Source organism: Mesoplodon mirus (genome assembly GCF_964341445.2).
Source record: "Mesoplodon mirus genome assembly, chromosome: 4".
In the NCBI taxonomy this organism is placed as follows: domain Eukaryota; kingdom Metazoa; phylum Chordata; class Mammalia; order Artiodactyla; family Ziphiidae; genus Mesoplodon; species Mesoplodon mirus.
In genome coordinates this window covers 187,457,566-187,468,761 of record NC_138979.1, presented here as the reverse complement: position 1 = coordinate 187,468,761, position 11,196 = coordinate 187,457,566, and the positions used below count along the sequence as shown (strand labels likewise).

The window sequence follows — 11,196 nt, the reverse complement described above, 5'->3', positions numbered from 1 at the left end:
AACTTTTCAGCCAAATGATGATTTCGACAGTGAGTCAACTAAAGGCATTTTTGTAAAGCATTGACATGACCAATTTTTCTTTCCATTTATTTTAGATAAAAGAAGTAAAGCCTTGAAAGGTAAGATTTCTGCTTCTTAAAATGGGTGGGGAATGAAAAGCCCCATTGTACCTTTTTGGGACAAGCTATATCCCTGTTGTGAATTGAAGCTGGTGCGTGGCTCACTAAGCACGCAGATGCAGTAGGACCACTTCAGAACGTGGCAAGTGCTGGCCTGCTGGAAGAGGATTCTGAAGTCCTGCCCCCTACAGTCTGCGTGTTAAAAACCGTTGCTCACCCCTTGGGCCAAGTACAGCTTCCAGGAGTGAAATGAATTGATCGGAGCTAGCTGGTGTCACCAGTAGGCAAGCAGGAGTTAGCTGTGCCCGTGGGCTGCCCTGTAAAACGTGTTTTGAAAGCAAGAACCACATAAATTTGTGCCCTAGTGCTGGGCATTTCTTCACTTCACTTCCAGATGACAGTGAAACTCTAGTCATCTGAGTCCTTGCAAACTTAGGACTGGCCCTTGACCTTGGCGAGAAGACGTTTCCATGCCGCTTGCTCTTTGCGCCTGCACGTGGCCTGCATGCCCATGTTGATTCCACAGACCCTCCATGTACATCTGTATAGAAATAACCCTCCATGTACTCCACCATATTGAAAGTTGTCCTTTGCATCTTCTGGCATGTCAGTACGTACCTATATAACAAACCACATTCTGCTTGTTCCTTTCCTCCTAAATTGTATCTGTGTTGTGCTTCTCTTTGAAAAGCTTCCAGTCCTGCGCCGGCTCATGGTCATCATTAACGAGCTCTCTTCGGACGGGACGTCGGTCTGGCTGTGTTGTGGGAACGTGGGACATCACGTTGACTTGCAGCAGTGCCGCTGCCCTTGGGCATGAATAAACGTACCTGTGAGACCCACGCTGCCTGCGCCCGTGTCCCTCCCTCCGCCCCGCGCCTGCCGCACTCCGAGTAGGTCTGCGTGCGCCAGGTGCAGCCAGAGTCTTGCCGAGCTGTCCTGTCCTTAGGAAATTAAAGGGGCTGAGGAGTGAACACCTCGGTTAGCGCAGGGGTGGAGGGTGGATCTAGGCTTCACACTCTGAAGGTCAGTGAATTTATTAAGCAGATGATTCTGCTATTTAACTCCTGTGACCTCCCTGAGCTTCTGTTTTCTCATCTGGAAAATGGAGATAATGTGTAAGTTCTGACTTAGAGTTACTGTGGAGTGCAGTAAGAGAAAGTTTGCAAGAGCATCATTTAAACTGTAAAATGCCTTTTTAAAAAAAAATTTATTGGAGTATACTTGATTTACAATGTTGTGTTAGTTTCAGGTGTACAGCAAAGTTATGTAAAATGCTTTAGAAATAGACAGTATTAGATCACATGGTGGATGGAATTATACGCTCTAGAAAATTTTATCCAGAAATCACTTCTAAGGCAAGGTACATAAATTTTTTTAAAAAAAATCAGTTGATACTTCTAGTTTGCCTAATATCCAATGAATGCTGCATAATGTCTTTCTCCATTTAAGGCAATTAGCAAAACCCCTAAAATTGCATTTAAAAAATAGATTCTAAAGCAGTAAGCATAGGGGTGGAATTGAGTTCAGTTTGAAATGTGGTGCTTTGCAGGTGGTGGGGATTCTGCCTGGGAATAGAAATGGTGGCCCGGGTCTTGGCCCTGGTCTCTCACCATGGTCGGTGCCTGACAAATGGCTGCCACTTTTGGGTGGGGTCTCTGAGCCTTGGTTTCTTCTGTTGTAAAATGGGGATAAAACCCACTTACCGGGTTCACTGACTGCCTCACAGTTGTTGGCTCAACGGGGAACTGGCGTGAAAGCATCGTACAGCCCCAGTGAGAGCTGGCATTGGAGCTGGGAGCAGGGTTCCATTCTAAAGCAGGGATCACGTTTTCTCCGATAAGCCATTGTTCTCTTCTCCCTCCAGAGGATGAGTCAGCACTGTGGATCAGAAAGTCCTAGTCTTAAAAATTACTCATGTGGGCCATCTGTTCTGAGACAGGCATCACCTGGAGGGCGGTCAGCAAGGACTAGCGGGGCCCAGCATTTCTGCTTCCATTGGTGTGGCAAGGGGCCTGAGAACTTGTATTTCTCACAGGTTCCCAGGACGTGCTGATGCCCAGGGACCACACTTTGAGAACCACTGATCCATACACAGAACGTCCCGTCCCCTCCCACCCCGAGCCCTTACATCCACTACATCAGTGTCCACCCATGTTCCCCCTGGTGCTGTGCCCCTTAGCACACTCAGTCCTAAGAACCGAATGAGGTAGACCTGCAGTCCCATTTTACGTAGGAGGAAACTGAGGCTGAGAGAGGGCCGTGATGTGCCAGAGGTCAGCTAGCCGATGCTGGGACCAGGACTTGCGCTCTGGGAGGCTGAGCTCTTATCCAGAAAAGGAGAAGGTGAGGCCTGGGCAGCCAGCCCCTGGAGTCAGTGGAGGAGCTGGTGTGCGAGCTCTGGGAGTGTGTCCCTCTCTACCGCTTGTGGGTTCCTTTAGTTATAACCATCGGTAAATAAAAACCCATCATGGACCAGTTGCCCGTACTGCACCTGTGCAGAATGGGGTGAGGGGCTCTTGGGATTTATGTCATGAAGGGAACTTGGCTGAGATGGAGTCTATCCTATGAAAGGTGGACCCTGTGGCCTGTGAGAGCGGCAGGTAGGAGGATGTTGAGGAGAGAGAGCCCTGCTCTACCCCCATCCCCACCCCTGGAGATTGTGCCCAGAGTCAGCCATGCCTTAAAGAGTGGAACAAAACTGTCTTCCTGCTGCACCAAGTGGTTTCCCATCCCTAATTCCTAAGTGGAGACACCGTGTTTTGTTGCAGAAAGAAGCAGAGTTTTGTTGCTGCCCAGAACCCACTTGCTGTTTGCAAACAAGCCGGTCATGTCCCGAGGTGGCCTGCAGGTGGAGCCAGTGCACACCGCCAGCCTGTGGTCACCAGGCTTCCTGTGGGCACTGAGTACAGATGTGGGACTGCCCGGAGCTGTGCTGGGCACTGGGGGCACCCTGTTCAGAGCAGCACTTGGGCGGTGCCGGCAAAAGAGAGACGTCTGTCTACAGAAGCAGAGAGGGCCTCGAACTCACCCGTGGGCAGGAGCAGCCAGTTTCCAGGTGGAGCTCCAAGGAGGCCCTTTATCCTGAGGTCCACACATCCCGCCCATCCGTGCTTCGTCAGTGTTCTTCAGAGTGGCCTGTGGAGGACCCTAACGGCAGAGGGAGGAGAACATGGTCTCAGCATCTGAAGGGGTAACTTTCAACAATGTGTTTCAGCCACCAGGGAGCCTCTGGAGGAGGCATGTGTTTCTTGCTTGTCGTTGAATTAATATATCCCAGGGGTGCGTGTGCCCCAGTTGAGCTGTGCAGCACTTGTAAGATGATTGATCATAAATTGCAGATTTGGGACTTCCCTGGTGGCGCAGTGGTTGACATGGGTTCGAGCCCTGGTCCGGGAGGATCCCACATGCCGCGGAGCAGCTAAGCCCATGCGCCACAACTACTGAGCCTGCGCTCTAGAGCCCACAAGCCACAACTACTGAAGCCCGCGTGCCTAGAGCCTGTGCTCTGCAACAAGAAAGGCCACCGCAATGAGAGGCCCACACACTGCAACTAGAGAAGGCCCGTGTGTGGCAACAAAGACCCAACACAGCCAAAAATAAATAATAAATCAAATTAATTTTTTAAAAAAATGTCAGGGCTTCCCTGTGGTGGCACAGTGGTTGAGAGTCCGCCTGCCGATGCAGGGGACACGGGTTCGTGCCCCGGTCCAGGAAGATCCCACATGCTGCGGAGCGGCTAGGCCCGTGAGCCATGGCCGCTGAGCCTGTGCATCCGGAGCCTGTGCTCCACAATGGGAGAGGCCACAACAGTGAGAGGCCCGCATACTGCAAAAAAAAAAAAAAAAAGAAATAGCAGAGAACTTTCTAAAAAAGAATAAAATAGCAGATTTATGTAAAGGACACTGATTCATCTCTTTCCACCTGGTATCTCACATAGGACCAGGCATTCGTAGTAGGCAGTCAGTGAAAGCAAAAGCTTGTTCTTTGAGAAGATAAATAAAATGGACACTCTAGCCAGACTGATGAAGAAAAAATAAAGGGAAGAGAAAAAAGTAATACCAGGAATGAGGGAGGTGCCATTACTACAGATTCTACAGATATTAAAAGGATAAGGGAATATCACAAAGAGCTTGAAACCAGAAAATTCTACAGGGTTTATGAAATGGACAAATTCCTTGTGAGACACCACTGAAGCTCACTCAAGGAGAATGGAGAATCTGAATAGCCCTATGTCAAAGAAATTTAATCTGTAGTTGAAAACTTTCTCAGAAACCTCCAGGCTCAGATGACTTCCCTGATGAGTTACACCAGATATTGAAGAATGAAATAATACCAATTGTACACAAATTCTTCCTTAATAGAACAGGGGGAAACACTCCCCAACTCATTCTGTGAGTTCAGCACCAGCATGAATCAAAAGTATAACGACATTAAGAGAAAACTATAGACCAATATTCCTCTTGAACATAGATGCCAAAGTTTTTAACAAAATTTTAGCAAATTGAATCCAGTCAAAAGTAAAAAGTCATGACCAAGAAAGGGTTGGTTTAACATTCAAAGATCAATGAGATGTGGATTTTAATCAATGGCAACATTCAATAGAGAGAATGGAGAGAAATTGAGATGTTTAAGAAACCCTGAATAGGATCAGGTTACGCTGCCAGGTTCCCCAAGAGAAAGAATCTGGCAAACAGCAGAGAACCTACTGATTCTTAAGAACAAAGACTAAATAATGACATAATCCTCAGCTGACTGACTGATAATCTATCTACAACATTGTTTTCTCCAGGGAGCAGGGATTACTGGCATATTTTTTAATATACATGCTGACCTATATTTGTAAATGCACATGTTAATGCTGAAACTAAAATAGTAGTAGTGGGGGAGGGATGGAGTGGGAGGTTGGGGTTAGCAGATGTAAGCTTTTATATATAGAATAGATAAACAACAAGTTCCTAAAAAAAAAAACAAACAAGGTCCTACTATGTAGCACAGAGAACTATATTCAATATCCTATGATAAATCATAATGGAAAAAAATTTTTTAATGTGTATATACATATATATGTATGTATGTATGTATAATTGAATCACCTTGCTGTACAGCAGTAACTAACACAACACTGAAAATCAGCTGTATTTCAATAAGAAAAAAATAGTAGTTGTTTCTTAGGGCAGTATGCTGTTATGTGTAGCAGAAATAAGGTGTTCTTTGCTTAACTAAAAAAAAAAAAAAATCAATGTAGCTCACCATATTAATACAATAACAAGGAAAAACAGTAGCATCTCAATAGATGCCAAAAAAAAGCATTAGACAAAATTAAACATCCATTCGTGTAAAGTTTCTCAGCAAAGTAGGGATGGAACATGACGTCCACAATATAAGGGCATCTAGGACTTCCCTCGTGGCGCAGTGGTTAAGAATCCACCTGCCAATGCAGGAGACATGGGTTTGAGCCCTGGTCCGGGAAGACCCCACATGCTGCGGAGCAGCTAAGCCCATGCACCACAACTACTGAGCCTGCGCTCTAGAGCCTTTGAGCCACAACTGCTGAGCCCATCTGCTGCAACTACTGAAGCCCATGCGCCTAGAGCCCACGCGCCGCAACAAAGAGGAGCCACCACAATAGGAAGCCTGTGCACCACAACGAAGAGTACCCCCCCCACTACAACTAGTGAAAGCCCACGCACAGCAGCAAAGACCCAACACAGCCAAAAATGAATAAATAAATTTATTTTTAAAATATATATAGAAGTGCGTATAAAAAACTTTCAGCTGGGCTGCCCTGGTGGCACAGTGGTTAAGAATCCCCCTGCCAATGCAAGGGACATGGGTTTGAGCCCTAGTTCGGGAAGATCCCACATGCTGCAGAGCAACTAAGCCCGTGCGCCACAACTGCTGAGCCTGCACTCAAGAGCCCGTGAGCCACAGCTCCTGAGCCCACACACCACAACTACTGAAGCCCGTGCGCCTAGAGCCCATGCTCTGCCACCTCAATGAGAAGCTTGCGCACCACAACGAAGAGTAGCCCCTGCCCGCCGCAACTAGAGAAAGCCCACACACAGCAACAGACCCAATGCAGCCAAAAATAAATAAATAAAATCATTTTTAAAAAAGATTGTTTGTTTACATTCCCCTTCTGATGTTTCATTGTTAGTGTAAAGAAATACAACCAATTTCTGTATGTTAAACTTGTATCCTGCAACCTTGCTGAATTCATTTATCAGTTATAGCAGTGTTTGTGTGGAGTCTTTAGGGTTTTCTATATATAGTATTCTGTCATCTGCATATAATGACAATTTTACCTCTTCCCTGCCAATTTGACTACCTTTTTTTTTTTGCTTGTCTGATTGCTATGGCTAAGATTTCCAATACTGTGTTGAAGAAAAGTGGTGAAAGCGGGTATCCTTTGTCTTATTCCAGATTTTAGGGGGAAGGCTTTCAGTATTTCACCATTGAGTGTTATGTTGGCAGTGGGTTTGTCATAAATAGCTTTTATTATTTTATATATATTCCCTCTATTCCACTTTTGTAAGGGTTTTTATCATGAATAGATGTTGAATTTTATCAGATACTTTTTCTGCATCTATTGAGATGATCATGTGGTTTTTATCTTTTGTTGATGTGGTGTATCACATTGATTGATTTGCATATGTTGAACCATCCTTGTGCCCCTGGGATGAATCCAACTTGGTCATGGTGTATGATCTTTTTTATGTATTGTTGGATTCAGTTTCCTAATTTTTTAATATAAATTTATTTATTTATTTATTTATTTATTTTTGGCTGCATTGGGTCTTCGTTGCTGCACATGGGCTCTCTCTAGTTGCGTTGAGCGGGGGCTACCCTTTGTTGTGGTGCACAAGCCTCTCGTGGTGGCTTCTGCAGAGCACAGGCTCTAGGTGCGCAGGCTTCAGTAGTTGTGGCTTGTGGGTTCTAGAGCGCAGGCTCAGTAGTTGTGTTACATGGGCTTAGTTGCTCTGTGGCATGTGGGATCTTCCCGGACCAGGGCTCGAACCCGTGTCCCCTGCATTGGCAGGCAGGTTCCTAACCACTGCGCCACCAGGGAACTCCAGTTTGCTAATATTTTGTTGAGAATTTTTGCATCTATATTCATCAAAGATATTGGCCAGTAATTTTCTTTTTTGGTGGTGTCTTTGTCTGGGTTTGATATCAGGGTGATGGTGGCTTCATATAATGTCTTTGGGAGTGTTCCCTCTTCAGTCTTTCGGAAGAGTTTGAGAAGAATTGGAATAAATTCATCTTTGTATGTTTGGTAGAATTCACTTGCGAAGCCATCAGGTCCTGGACTTTTGTTTGTAGGGAGGTTTTTTTTGTTTTGTTTTAATTTATTTATTTAATTTATTTATTTTTGGCTGCATTGGGTCTTCACTGCTGTGCGGGGGCTACTCTTCGTTGCAGCGTGTGGGCTTCTCATTGCGGTGGCTTCTCTTGTTGTGGAGCATGGGCTCTAGGGTGCAGGCTCAGTAGTTGTGGCACACGGGCTTAGTTGCTCCACGGCATGTGGGATCTTCCCGGACCAGGGCTCAAACCCGTGTCCCCTGCATTGGCAGGCGGATTCTTAACCACTGAGCCACCAGGGAAGCCCCCTGTAAGGAGTTTTTTTGTTACAGATTTTATTTCACATCTAGTGATCAGTCTTTTCAAGTTGTCTGTTTCTACTATATTCAGTTTTGGTGGGCTGTATGTTTCTAGAAAGTTGTACATTTCTTCTAGGTTGTCGAATTTGTTGGCATATGATAATTCATAGTGTTCTCTTACGGTGTTTTGTGCTTCTGCAGTATCAATTGTGATTTCTCCTTTCATTTCTTGTTTTGTTTATTTGGGTTTTCTCTTTTCTTCATGGTGAGCCTTTGCCCAGCATTCTCCGGCTCTTCCTGAGCCAAGGGACAGCGCAGGAAGCCCCAAGATGGAATCCACACCTCCTGCTCTCACCATGTTTTGCATACGCCCTTCTGGTGTCACTAAGCTCTTTTATTTTTTTTTAATAGAAGTGTAGTTAATTTATAATGTGTTAGTTTCAAGTGTATAGCACAGTGATTCAGTTATATATGCATATATATCTCTATATATATATATTCTTTTTCAGATTCTATTCCATTATGGGTTGTAGTCACTAGGCTCTTTTAATCATTACACATCTCCCTTCGTAGATGATTTCTTAAAAGAATTACAAGGACGTTTTCCTTCCCAGCTTGAAGGGTCTGTGGAGGACTCAGGTGGGGTGGGTGCTATCACTGCTGCCGCAGACCCCTGGGATCTGCTCGTGGCCCTGAGTGCCCTCCCGGCTTTGCTGGCCTCCCCCATTGCAGCCCCTGCAAAGTTGCTTCTGGGGACTGGCCCAGGGAGGAGCCAGGAGTGCCAGGAGTTCACGTCCCCTGGGGCGGCCCTCCCCTGTGGACCCCCCGGGTTGGCATCTTCCTCTTGCAGAGTGTTACAAAGCCTGCTCCTCCCACCCTCGCCATCTCCCCTGGGGCCACTTCCCCAAGAAGCCACCCGCACCTGCCTCCTCTCCTGGGAGTCAGCTTCTGACCACCCATCCTGAGCCTCCAGACACCTTTCAAACGAACGTGACAGGAATCCCAGGGGTGCGCAGTACACGGCCCTGCCCACAGGTACCTCGGCATGGTGGCTATGCCACTGTGGTCTCCCCTGACCTTCATATCACCTTCCTTCAGGTGACTTGATACCCCAGCCTGTGGCTTGGGAACATCACAGCGGACCTGCCAGTGTCCTGAAGCATCCAGGAGACTGGCGGGGGCCCAGCGCCTCCCCCACCCCACAAAGGGACTCCTGTGGGGAGCACAGAGGAGCCGCCTGTCCTGGAGGCTGGGGTTCTACCTCCTGCGAACAATGGCCGGACTCAGTGCAGACACTGCCATTGAAGTGCGGGCATTCTGTCTTTTGAAAAGGGCAGAGAGGAGCCTTGTGTTTGCATCTCCTCTCTGGCCTCAAAACCCAGTGGCTTTTCCAGTGAAACCAGCACTGTGGCCTCCCATGCCCTCACCCGGGGAGCCGGAGCAGCTCCAAAGTCCATCCCGTGTGCTGAGGCGCTGCTGGCCTCAGAGCCTCTGCCAGCCATCGAAGTGGGGTCCCTGGGTCCCCATCCCTGCCAAGAACCCCTTTCCACAGGTGAGCTGTGCCCTGAGCTCCAGGCACTGCCTAGAGGTCTCCGCACCCCACCTTCAGGAAGGAAGCGGGGCTCTGCCCTCACTCCCCAGATCCCTGCCCTCGAGCCCCAGCACCCTGGAGACAGTGGTCCAGGAGAGGTGGTTCAAGTGCACTGGACGGGGCCACAGCCCCCTTCCAAAAGGAAGCAGGTGCAGAATGATTGAAAATAAGTCCTCTCTGAAATGGCTTCAGCCACAGCGGTGGCTCTCAAAGTGGGGTCCCGGGGCCACTGCAGCGGCAGCCGCATCTGGGAACCGGTAGGAAATGCAGGTCCTCAGGCCCCGCCCAGAGCTGCGGCATCGCGGCCTGTGCTTTAAGGAGCCCTCGAGGAGCTTCTGATCACACAAGTTCAAGACCCTTGGAAGAGCCTGCCTGTGCAGGAAGCCTGCAGCAGAGGCTCCAGCAAGGTTCTGCCCAGTCAGTGAGTCAGACGTGAGCACAGCAGGCTTTCCTGACACGGGGCCCAGCGCCCAGGTGCTGCCGGGGAAGAGCTGCGTATCTGAACACTTGCTTCCCTTCCTCCCCGCGGTCCCTGCCCAAGGCTGGGAGCCCCACCGCGCCAGAGCCTGGGGGCCCCAGTTAGTCTTGTGGCCCTAAGCTCCATTTCTGGTGACCTGGAGGGTGGCCTTGGGCCCAGTGTCATCTCCCCTCCAGCCCCCTGGTGCATCCAGTTGGCAGGCTGAGCTGGCCCCCTGCCTCGCAGCCACTGTGTGAGCACAAAGCTGGGCATCAGAGGGCCTGCCCTCCTGCCTGGCTCAGTCCCCTCGCCCCAGGAGATGGACTGTCGTCCAGTCCCCAGTGTGCAGTCAAATACAGGAATAACACAGATGGAGCGAGTGTCACTACTGGCCGGGACCTCCCCTGGGCCCTTCCCACCCACACTGTCGGTCTGTTCACCAGGCCCCCCCCACAGGTGGGCCACCTGCACCCAACACCTACAGCCGGCTGCTAGCACCCCAGCTTGTGAGCCAGTGCGAGCTGACCTACATTTACCTGAAGGTGGCCATTGGACTGCCACAGAGCCACCCTCATGTGCAGGGGACAGCCCAACTCCCCTCCTGCCCCTCCTGTAAACCGAGGCAGACCGGAAGGAGACCAGGCTCCAGTGTCCACAGTCGTCCATCCCAAGATGCTCTCACTTGGCTTGTCCTCACGTCGGCCTGGGCAGGACAGGATCCCTGGGGAACCCAAGGAAAGCATTGGGGCCCCTGGGCCTCCTGGAAGCAGAACTGGATCTGGGAGAAGGAAGGTCTCGGCATCCCTCGGGCCTCCCCCTGCCAGCATTTCTTCTCCCTGGTGCCTGTACTGCCCACTCCTCTCCTCCTCCTGGTCTCGGCCCGAGGATGAGGTCATGATGCCGTGTGGGGCCCATGTGACGTTTTGCTGCATTACCCTCCTCCCCGGGGCATCTCCCCTCCTCTCTTCCTGGTCCAGATACCTGAGGGGGACATCTGACTGGCCCAGCCCATCTTTCTGCACCAGGCTAACAGGGCATGGCCAGCCTGTGCGTGAGCTGCCTTCAGGTCAGGTGTCCACCTGATCCAATCGCTGTGACAAGCAGAGACTGGCAGCCGGCTTTCCTTCACGACAGCTCTGACCATCACCTCTCACTCCATCGCTGACTGGGCTTTGAAAATTTTGATTGTAAAAGCCCCCAGGTTCGTGAAGTTATATGTAACCTTTAAAGATTGATGTATGTCAACCCAATGATCCTGACCTAGAAGTCCGGGTCTGGTGGCAGTTGCTGTGGGTGTGTGCTGGGCCCTGGTGCCAGGGCCTGTCTGGACACCTGCATGCCCCCCTCTCCGGGTAGGAGCCCACGTCCACTCGTGTTCTCTCCAAGTGCGAACTGAACAGACCAGAGGAAAACACGTGTTTGCTG

The 11,196-nt window shown here is 49.4% G+C and overlaps 1 long non-coding RNA gene across 1 annotated transcript; it reads left to right on the top strand.

Annotated features, from left to right (window-relative positions):
• Positions 1 to 840: 840 nt before the first annotated feature.
• Positions 841 to 2,256, top strand: LOC309801911. The gene is made up of 2 exons (XR_014293683.1): positions 841 to 1,012; positions 2,158 to 2,256. It is a non-coding gene; the product is annotated as an uncharacterized lncRNA (long non-coding RNA).
• Positions 2,257 to 11,196: the final 8,940 nt, after the last annotated feature.